The following is a 12,108-nucleotide window of genomic DNA, read 5'->3' on the forward strand; positions in this document are numbered from 1 at the left end:
TTTATACTGTGACCATGAGTGACGCCAGATCACTCTTTCTTTAACCTCTGCATTGGAGGGCACCCAGGACGCTGGACTGTTTGATATGAGTGGCGAGTCTTTGTATATATACAGATGGAGATGCACTCATCTAGTGCGAATCCATCGCATAAGTGCGCTCCCGGCATGACTAGGCAATCCGTCCACCTAGTCATGCTGGGAGTGCACAGAGACTATCCCATTCTAGTGAATGGGGCGTGTGCGCGTCATGGATGCGTGCGCGCCCCAGACACGGCTTTGGGCCCAGGCACAGATGGAGCCACAATTAGCGTGGCTCCATCTGTACACCCTCTCCCCTTATATATTTAGTGGACCCCTCAACCCCACCCCTGATCTTTAATAATCCTCCCACCCAATAAATATTTTGTAAATGCTCTCACTCCCACCCTTTATATATTTAATAAACCTTTTACTCCCACCTCATAAAATATATGCAATGATCCCCCCAGTTTGACGACACCCCCGCTCTCCCCCCCCCCAGTTTGCCAACATCCCCACGCCACCATGACTGACTTTGGTGCAGGCTTTTTAGAGTCCAGCTCCAGAGTCCCGATCCCCGCAGTAGTGTTTCAATCCTCGTCACCTTCTCATCGGATGAGACGTCATGAAGTCTCATCGCCCAGAGTCGGCTACGCTGCGCTGTCAGCCTGTCACTGGCGCCACCGTAGGAGAGGGGCATGAAGCCGCTGGTTCAGCCTGCAGGAGTCGGGGATGAGTCTTCTGGTCTTCAGACTCTGCGTCCAGCAGCAGCTCTCTCTCCTCTCTACTGCCGCTTCTGGGAGTGCTGCTGCTGACGGTGGATCCTGCGGACGAACAGAATCATCCCTGCGCTGCAGCTCCCCACTTAATCCGGAACCGCGCTGCCCTACTTTCCCCTCCATTCGTAGGACTGCTGTGCGTAGCTGCCGGTAGGCGGGCTTAGGGGGGCGGCCTCATATGTAAATAATAATAATGGAAAAAAAAACTGAGATCATGGGGGTGGGGCACTGCCACTGGCCAATCATAGATAACTCAGTGACAGGGGCGTGACAAAGCGGCACTTCCAGTAGGTGCCGCTTATAGAGATTTTTGTAATGGGCTTTTCCTGCCCGATGATCGGCCCCGCCCCCCACTTCCGGCTGTTTCACATTGTTAGTTGGAGGCACCGAGAGCAGTGCCTCTGAAACGGAAACAAAACCTTTTTTTTATAAAGTAGAAATGATTAAAATAATGTAAAGGCTACAGCAGATACTTATGACACAGAATATGTGTCATAAGTATCTTCTTTGTATTATTTTAATCATTAATGACAGGGGAGGCACTGCCTCCCCTGACTGCACGTCCCTGCTGCAATGACCTCCATGCTGCCAAACCTAAGGGTCACTATTCTCTGCTTATTCTTCTTGACCTCTCTTTTGCTTTTTACTTCTTCTGAACAACCTTTACTTCATTGGTCTGCTTGATTTTTTTGCCCTCCCCCGGCTGTCGTCCCGCCTCTCTAACCATTCCTATTCTTTTTCCTCTTATGTCTCTCCCCACTTCCACTAACTGTAGGTGTCCCCAAGACTTTTCTTGGTCCTCTTCTTTTTCTTCTATATGTACTTTTTATGTGAACTCATTATCTCTTTTGACTTCCAATATCATGTCTATGCTGCTGATATTCAAATATACCTTACCTACCCTGACTTCTCCCCTGCTCTTGGCACTTTTATCTCCAACTGTCTCTTTAATATCTCTTCTCGGATGTCCCAGTGCTTTCTTAAACATAACATATCTAAGAGCTAATCATCTTCACAACCTCACCTCCCACAATTTCAAAGCACACATTCAGTACCGCTCACAATTCTGCCTTTTTCATATCAAAAATATTTCCAGGATCAGATCCTTTCTCAGCCAGGATGCTACTAAGACCCTTAGCCACTCACTGGTCATCTCCAGACTGGACTACTGTACTCTCCTCCTACATATCTGGCATCCCTGACAAATGCCTCTCTCCACTTCAATCTCTCCTCAATGCTGCAGCCCAGCTCATCTTCTTCTCCACATGTACTACATCCATCTCACCTCTCCCGCATGCCATTCACCAGCTTCCCTTCCCTTTCAGAATCCAATTCAAGCTTTGCACACTCACTTAAACAGCCCTCACCCACTCCTCTCCCATTTAAATCTTTGACCTTATCTCCCTTTACACTCCAAGCCATTCTCTTTGCTCTGCTAATGCACGTCTCCTCTCCTGCCTACTGATTACTTCCTCCCACTCCTACCTCCAAGCTTTTTCACATGCTGCTCCCTTTCTCTGGAATTCTCATCATCTCCCCCTCAGACTCTCCACCCCTCTACTAAACTTCAAACAGGCTCTCAAGACCCACTTCTTCACTAAACCCAGACAAATCTCATCCTAACCTCTGTTCCAAACTCATTGTCTACCCCATCTGTGTCACCCCTGTCTGTCTGTCTGTCTGTCTGTCTGTCTGTCCCTACCCTTCAGAATGTAAGCTCTCAAGAGCAGGGCCCTCTTCCTTCATGTGCTTTTCCTTTCCTTACTTAAACCATCTTCAACAGCACCAAATCTCAGGGTTTTCTGCCACAATGATACTTATTTTAGTGTATTCTGCTAATGCAGCTATGTTTTTGTACCCTGTACTTGTCTTATATTGTCTTCATCTCTAAATCACTGTTATCCTCTTTTGCTCATTTATGTACTCTGTAATTTAGCGCTGCGGATCCCTTGTGGTGCATTTAAGTAAAGGTTAATAATAATAATTATAATAATAATAATCCTACTTAAATTATAGTAGTGTAATCTTAAAATTTGACATCATTTTTCTAAAACATCTATGAAGTTACAAGTACAAAGAACAAACAATACAGTCCCTTATACTAATTCATTCAATACACAAATAATACATTTAGCATATTCCGAATATGATGACCTCTATTCATCAATCAATTTACCTAGACCAGTGGTTCCCAAAATGTGTTCCTAAGCACCCTGGTGTGCCTCGGGACACTTGCAGTGGTGCATTGGATTCATAGTCCAGGAACAATTCAAATTATTTATGGTCAATATAATAGGAAAAAACAGTGCTGATTGCTGCCAATAATAAAAAAATGTGGATAAATAGAAACTAATCTTGTCCCTCACCACATAATTAAACCTGACAGTATATTTGACAACATTTTTCATCTAAATTTCTTAATAAGAACATTTGGCCTAGGGGTGATGTGAAAAACATTCTGATACTCTAGAGTTCCGTGATTCATAAAAGTATTGGTACCACTGACTTATATAGCAATCTGTTGAATTCAAGCAAATATTTTTTGTGAAATCTAAATATATCACTTCAACTGTGCTACCAAGGTTCACATTGCAAAGTGCTTGCTTTAAAAAACGAATTATATTTGTTTGGGCAGAATGGGTGTAAAGTACTTGCATACATAGTGTGAGGATATGGATTATCTGATCATTCAGGTAAACAGTTTAGTAAAATAGCAAATGCCCATTATTGTAAATTTACATGCACAGTATATAATAACATTAACAATTGCAAGCCAGGATGGTTTCTTACTTACCAAGACCCCACAGCAGTATAGGATTACAGACGCCTGTGGTCTTCTGCTGTTACATGCCAGTAGTATTCCTGTGTCTCCTGGCCTGGGATACCAGCTCACATAGCTCCCTTCACCATGAATTCTCACCACTGACGGCACCACAATGCTTAGTCAGCTCCTGCACTTCAGAGGTCCATGTACTCTCTGAACCTTCTGTGCAGATCTCTTCCCCTCTGGACCAAAAAACACACACCCTCTTTCAAAAGTCCCACAAATTCCTCCAGGGGTATACCTACCTTCCAGGGCTGTCCAAGGCATGGTGCTCTCTGCTTATTGGAGCTGCAGAGTAAGGGGTGGAGATGACAGGGAGAAAGGACAGGTTATTTGCATGTTAAAACCAGCTGATGCCCTGCAACATGTCTACACATGTCTAGGAGAGAAAAATAGATGCTAATTAAGTTAGCCTTTCTCCAAGTATCAGATAGTGTCCAGTCACCACCAGAATTAACCCCTTTGTAGCAGGCAAGGAATTCCAGTTGCTATTTGTCTGTGAAATCCTCTGGCATAGAATTATTCCTATTACAGGTTGAGTATCCCATATCCAAATATTCTGAAATATGGAATATTCCGAAATACGGAATTTTTTGAGTGAGACTGCGATAGTAAAATATTTGTTTTCTGAGGGTTCAATGTACACAAACTTTTTTTAATACAAAAAGTTATTAAAAATATTGTATTAAATGACCTTCAGGCTGTGTGTATAAGGTGTATATGAAACATAAATGATTTGTGTGAATATACACACACTTTGTTTAATGCACAAAGTTCTTAAAAATATTGTCTAACCTTACCTTCAGGATGTGTGTATAAGGTATATATGAAACATAAATGCATTCTGTGCTTAGACTTTGGTCCCATCCCCATGATATCTCATTATGGTATGCAATTATTCCAAAATATGGAAAAATCCGATATCCAAAATACTTCTGGTCCCAAGCATTTTGGATATGGGATACTCAACCTGTATTATCTTCATACAAGTTTCTCCAATACTGTTTTGGAGTTAAACCACTGTCATCAGGATGCAAAAATATTATTATTGTTTACATTTTTGCATCCTGATGATGGTGGTTTAACACCGAAACGTTGATGATGATATTAGAGTAACTTGTATGAAGACCAGTACCAGTCTGGTCCCAAGCATTTTGGATATCGGATACTCAACCTGTACCAATTACACCTATTAAACACAGTATAACTAAATAAACTACATATTCACAACATAACAGATACAATACAGGTTGAGTATCCCTTATCCAAAATGCTTGGGACTAGCAGTATTTTGGATATCAGATTTTTCCGTATTTTGGAATAATTGCATACCATAATGAGATATCATGGTGATGGGACCCAAGTCTAAGCACAGAATGCATTTATGTTTCATATACACCTTATATACACAGCCTGAAGGTCATTTTAGCCAATATTTTTAATAACTTTGTGCATTAAACAAAGTGTGTGTACATTCACACAATTCATTTATGTTTCATATACACCTTATACACACAGCCTGAAGGTCATGTAATACAATATTTTTTATAACTTTGTGTATTAAACAAAGTTTGTGTGCATTGAGCCATCAGAAAACAAAGGTTTCACTATCTCACTCTCACTCAAAAAGTTCTGTATTTCGGAATATTCCGTATTTTGGAATATTTGGATATGGGATACTCAACCTGTATAACTATACAATATAATAACACAATACAATATTGTGGATATAACTAATACCATGCTATCAATTAGTGGAGTCCATGGGTAGAACTAGGGCTTGGAAAGTAACATTAGTCTTTTAACACTGTGCAACACGAGGTGCAGGCTGTGTAGTCACACATACAAATTCATATTCACATTATTAAGGCTATATAGTTGTGTCCTCATACATCTAGCCTCAATACGCCATGCAGCATGTGATGCCTGGCATGAGTGAGACTGCAGGTCCCTTGCAAACCTGTTAGCATAAGGCACCTTTTTTTGACAAAATTTCACTTAAGACACAAAGCAATGTAATAATCTGAAATATTGAAGCAAAACTGTAGTATTAGTCCTTTGTGGCTTTACACATTTACTATGGGGGTGATTCAGACCTGATCACTGGTTTGCTAAAATTGTTGTCCTGCGATAAGATAGTCGCCTCCTAAGGGGAATGTAAATTTGCTCTTGCCAGTGTGCGATCGCATGTGTGCACCGTGCTACCAATGTCAGTCAGCGGACAGCTGCAAATCTGTTCGCCCCTCAATCACCATTGAATGGTTTTTACCAGTGTGTGCAGTCTGTGCGCAGTCCAGAACTTACTTCTACAATGCGATGAGAACAGGCTTATCGGGTCTAGAGCTGACGTCACACCCCCTCCCTGAAAATGCTTTGGAACGCCTGCCTTTTCCCTGACACTCCCTGAAAACAGTCAGTTACCACCCACAAATGGCCTCTTCATGTCAATCAGCATGCGAATGGCTGTGCGATTGTTTTTTTTTGCATCAGCCCGTCGCTTATTGGCAATGCCTGTTGTTGTTTGCCGACACTCGTGCACATTGCGGTGTATATGTATGCGCAGTCTATTACTTATCGCCCGCTGTGTGAAAAAGCACAGCAGTGATCAATTCTGAATCACCCCTATGACATTTCCAATTTAAGTAAAAGCTTAATGAACAAATTAATTGAAATATATATTATTATTATCCTGACTCATCAGCCTTTCCTAGTTGCCATAACCTACATATTGAAAAATACTGCAGGAATATCTGTGTCACAAATGTCAGATGCTAGTTAAAAAGGAATGTGAAGCTAAAATTGGATCAGTTTCTGCAGTTTTTGCTGTACTGTCTTTGGATACTTCAAAATCACATCTTAAACTATCACAGCCCTTTAATTCATGTGCATATTTTCAACCAGTCTCTTATTAAACTAAGGATAACTTTCCAGAGTTGCTTCATTATTGCTGAAGTGTACAGAATTTTCTTGCAATTCTGCATAGTTCCAAAATCTGAAACAATATATATATAGATTGAAAGTAGATACTTTTTAAATAATTAAATATAATGAAATTTCAGGACATAGGCATAATATTAATAGAGTGCAAACGATTGTATGAAACCCCAGAAATTGAGCAAAAAAATGTGAGAATCACTGAATTTTGTAAAAAAAATTTCACTTGCAAAACAGCTCCAATTCACTGCAAAAGCATCTTACCAACCATCTACAACAGCCGTGGCCAACCTGTGGCTCTTGAGCCGCATGCGGCTCTTTCTTTATTCAAATGTTGCTCCCGACACTCAGTCACCTGACCACAACAGATCCTGGAAACTGGTACACTCCAACCAGACACACAGCAGCACTACAGCGACTGAAAACTGAGGGAGCCAGATACTGGGCTGTAGTGACATATGAGGGTGCGCTGGAGTGACACAAGGGGGAGCTGGCTGGAGTGACACAGAAGGATCCTTGAGACATAATGGGGGAGCTGACTGGAGTGATACAGGAGGGTGCTGGCTGGAGTGACACAGTAGGGTGCTGGCAAGAGTGACACAATGGAGAGCTGGCTGGAGTGACAAAGGAGAATCCTGGCAGGAGAGACACAATGGGGAGCTGACTGAAGTGACACATGGGGGAGCTGGCTGGAGTGACACATGGAGGAGCTGAAGTGTATTATGTGAATATGGCTTTTTCAATATATTTTATGTGGATCTGGATTTTAAAATTATTTTATGTGGAAGTGTCTTTTTCAATGTATTTTATGTGGATCTGGCATTTTCATTGTCTTTTATACCAGGGGTGTGGCCTAGCAGGCACAAGGTCACACCTCATTTTTGCACATGCGCCTTCGGCTTCATGTCGGCTCTTTGACGTACCTAACAAGATTTTTTGGCTCTTTGTCTCTGACTGGTTGGCCACCCCTGATCTACAATAAGGGTGGTCAACTAATGCAAAGCTAAGGAAAAGATGTATCAAAACTTCTAAAGAGGATATGTGACGTCCATAAAAAAACAATCAGATTCTAGTTAGCATTTATAGCATGTTTAATAAAATGATAGGTAGAATCTGATTCACTGCTATGGGCAACTTTTCCTAAACAGATTTGAAAGATCTTCCCCTAAGAGCCCCAAAATATCTATAGATATTCTAAAGAACTAAGGTTACCTTTTATATGTGTGCATATATGCAGTAGAAATTTGAGATGTGCGCTGGACCATTTTTACTGGATTTGGCTCCAATTTGTCATCTGGCTTTAGATTTGGATTTGCCAAACCGCCGTGACTGGTTTGGGATTTGGATTTTTTTTTTAAATTGACCAAAAAAGCTAACATCACATAATTTGAGTTTTTTCCCCTAGACTATTATTAATCTCAATAAAATTCATGTCGTCATTTCCAGTTCACAATATTATTTTCACCATTATTGGCCAAAGGGTGCAGTGAGTTGGCTGGTTACTAAGTGACAGAACAGCGGCACAAACACGTGGGAATTATAGTACATCTGTGAAAATTTGCCACACAGCAGTGGCAGAAATGAAAGGTGGTCCCTTATGTCAGATATTAAAAAGGACATGCACACTTTAAAAAACAAAAAACTTCAGCAAACAGGACTGACACTTTGTAGCTGAAGTGCTTGGTTTATTTAGGCCCCCCCACAAAACAAGATATCAATTGGCTTATGGCAACAGCTATACAGTGGCAAGATGTCATTGCTATCCTCACCCTTGTTAGTGTGTACATCATCCTCACACAATATTAATTCATACCCACTGAACTCCACTATTACAGAAGTCTCTGCACTTTGACGTAATTACTGGGAAAGGCCTTCCTTGTGGAATTTCCAGTTCATTTTTATGAACATCATCTTTTCCACATTTTGAGGAAGTAGCCTCCTAAGTCACTCACTGACAAGGTTCCCGGATGTGCTGAAAACCCTCTCCGAGTACACACTGGAGGGTGGGCAGCTTAAGTAATGCAAGTACCTCCAAATTGTCTTTTTATCCTTCCATTATTCAAAGGGACTCTGTGACATGTCTATTTGTATTGTGGAATGAAAATATTCCTACACCATTCTTTGGATGGTGATATTATCCGGTGGAGTTACAGTAGAGGTGTCACTAATGTTGGGCAATTCTTATAGACCCGACCAGATCGCAAAATGTTGGGTTGACTTATTTGTATCACCACTGTGTCTTTTGGTAAAGCTGATTTTTGCTTCTGGCTGCTGCTGAAGAAAGTGATATGTCATGGTTCCATGTGTCACCTGAGCTGACAACTTGTTCACCAAGAGCTCTTTGCATCTCTAAAGCTCTGGATCAGTTACAAAGAAAGACACAATGTACAACTTAAACCTAGAATCAAGCATGGTTGCTAAAATGTAGTGATCAATTTTAAGATATTGGCAACCCGTGAATCCTGGTCAAGCGAATAAATTCAGGCATACTTTGCAGATTCACCTGTTTAATCTCATCCTTCAATTTTTCCAGTTGCTTTTCCAAAAGCCTAATTAGAGGAATCACCTTACTCAAGCTAGCAGTGTCAGCACTCACTTTACAGGTTGCTACTTCAAAGGGTTTCAGCACCTTGCACAAGACATAAAGTACTCTCCAACTTGCTGGGCTAGGATACATTCCCCCTCCTCTCCCAACATCATGGTTTGTTGTATAGCTATCGCTGGCTTTTTGCTGCTACTCCATCTGCTGAAGCCAGTGGCCCAGATGCAACAATATGCATTGTCCCCCAACACACACATGAGATAGATACAGATGTGTCCTTCTACAGGTTAGCCTCTATATGTTTGCCTTACAGCATGCCTAAGGTGAGAAATTGTGAGTGTGCATTTGCATCATTGAGAAGGAGCATGGCCACACAATAGTACTCCCAATTAAAATTAAGCCACACAATACTGCATGCCTGGCCAACCCATGGCTCTCCAGCTGTTGTGAAACTAGACATCCCAGCATGTCCTTTCACAGTTTTGGCACTTCTTAATAGCAAAAGTGTGGCAGGGCATGCAACATCTGGAGAACCATGGTTTGGTCAAGCATACAGTAAGGCAATCTTATTCACCATGATAGCAGTGCCCCTTACACATTACACCCACATGGTAGCAGCAGCCCACACACATTACCTTACACATTATGACCACATGGTAGCAGTACCCTTTACACATTACACCCACATGGTAGCAGCACCCCTTACACATTACACCCACATGGTATCAGCACCTCTTATACATTATGCCCACATGGTAGCAGTGCCCCTTATACATTATGCCCACACACTAGCAGTGCCCCTTACACATTACACCCACACACTAGCAGCGCTCCACACACATTACCTTACACATTATACCCTCATGGTAGCAGCACCCCTTACACATTACACCCACATGGTAGCAGCACCCCTTACACATTGCACCAACACAGTAGCAGTGCCACTCACATATTACCTTACACATAATGCCCACATGGCAGCAGTGGCCCTTACACATTATGCACATATGACAGCAGCACCCCTTGCTTATTTTATGCCCACATGGTAGCAGCAGGAAGTTACTTGCATCGGTGGTGTGTGTTGATAATCAGGGGCTGCTTCTGCTGCACAGGAAAATGTCAGTCAGTTTCTCTGCTCCTCCTCACCTCCTTCCCTTAGCCTTAGAATGTGACATCAGCTGATCCCCTCTCTTTTCCTCTAGTGCAGAGGAGCACTTACCTCCGGATTCCCGTGGGTAGCTTCACCTTTAAAAGCAATCACCATGTCATCAGCTATACTCTGGGCCAGATTATCAATGGGCGGAATGGAGCTCCAGCTCCAGGCCTTCACATAAAAATAGGCCCATCATAATGGCAGCATGATGATGATCAGCACACAGTCAGCCATAGATCATAAGTATTAAAAATAGTTTTTCTAGTTTTGTCAGAAATGTATGCAATTTTTATATTTTTATAAACTTAGAGAAACAGTGGAGCTGATAGTGTAGGAGGTGTACACACTGACATTGCTTTGGCCCCATGCACACACAGACACACACTGATCACAGCTCCTCTCCATCTAACAGTAGGCCCTTAAACATTTTCAGCTCCAGGCCCATGTGGCCCTTAATCCGGCCCTGACTCTACTTCTGCTGCTCATCCCATTTGCAGAGGGAGCAGAAATGGTGGAAGGCGGCTTCTCTGCGAGTACAGTATCAGAAAAAATCTGGCTCACACATAGCATATCTTGTACACACTTAGACTCTCCACAGAGTTATGTGATATTTCTGTTTCTGAACTCTCAGTTTGTTCTACAGCCTGAGCGGTTTTCAGGTTTTTTTATACCTCTTCTAGACTCTTTAAAATGAATAAAAGTGACCAATAGCACAATCAAAATTTCTGATAGCAGCTGTTCAGATGTAATATGTGATTTTTTTATGTATTTTAAAATAGTGTATTCAATTAGTGTGGATCTGTGTGTAAAATAAACATTCATGTGCTTTATGCTGTGACAATCTTTTTTCTCTTCTAGACTAGAAGTGAAAAGGTTTTGGGTCGTCATGAGAGAAAGAAGATGCCTCACTGACGGTTGCAGAACCACCACTCAGAAATAAAAGCCAAGGCTGAGCCTTTCCTTGCCACTGTGTGGGGTGAATGGCATGTTGCTAATGTTATGTTTTTCTGCACCAAACCTTCCCTTTATAAGAGGTGTCTTTTTGTTTCACACTGTATATTGGGTTTTTGATTTTAGATGCCCTAACTTAGACCCGCTATGCCCTTGTGCATCGACTTTAGGAAGTGACATTGCTGGACTAGTATCAACAATAACTATTATCTAAACAGATTTATCCATTTGTCAAGTTGCAGATCACTGCATTGAACACAGGGCTTATAGATGTACTTGAGTAAAGTGCACCAAGCAGTACAAAAACAATAGACAAATTATATATATTTTATTTTTCTATTTTTAAACTTACAGCTCGGTTCGAACTGCATGGATGACAGGGCTTTCAGATGCACCTGAACAAAGAGCACTTGAATAAAGCACACCAACCAACCAGTACAAAAATAAAAGGTATCGCTTCCTGAAATTTGGCCTATCCCTGTGTCCCTCCCCAATTATTCCATTGTTTAACTTTCTTGAATTTACCCCTGACGATGTCCCACAAGCGTTTCCCCTGGGCTGCAAAATAGTATTAGATTCCTAAATGATCTGTCCCACAACATCTCCTTTTCACAATTCTCTGACATTTAACCTATGTTTCATATTCCCTCCACAAATTATGAGATTTCACAACAAATATAGGAGCCACTTTACACCGCTTCCATTGACCACTGCTGAATTATGTCAGACTTCCACTGCTAGACTGACCACTACATTATACTCCAAGCTCACTCTTGCCACAACACCTACACGGATCAACATGAATTGGCCTGGGAGAGAAACTTGGTCGAGTCTGTAGATGTTGATGACTGGGATGAGATTTGGGTGAGTATTGCTTCTTTCTCAATTGCTTAATATCACTGATATC

Source organism: Pseudophryne corroboree, chromosome 5, assembly GCF_028390025.1.
Source record: "Pseudophryne corroboree isolate aPseCor3 chromosome 5, aPseCor3.hap2, whole genome shotgun sequence".
NCBI classification, from domain to species: Eukaryota; Metazoa; Chordata; class Amphibia; order Anura; family Myobatrachidae; genus Pseudophryne; species Pseudophryne corroboree.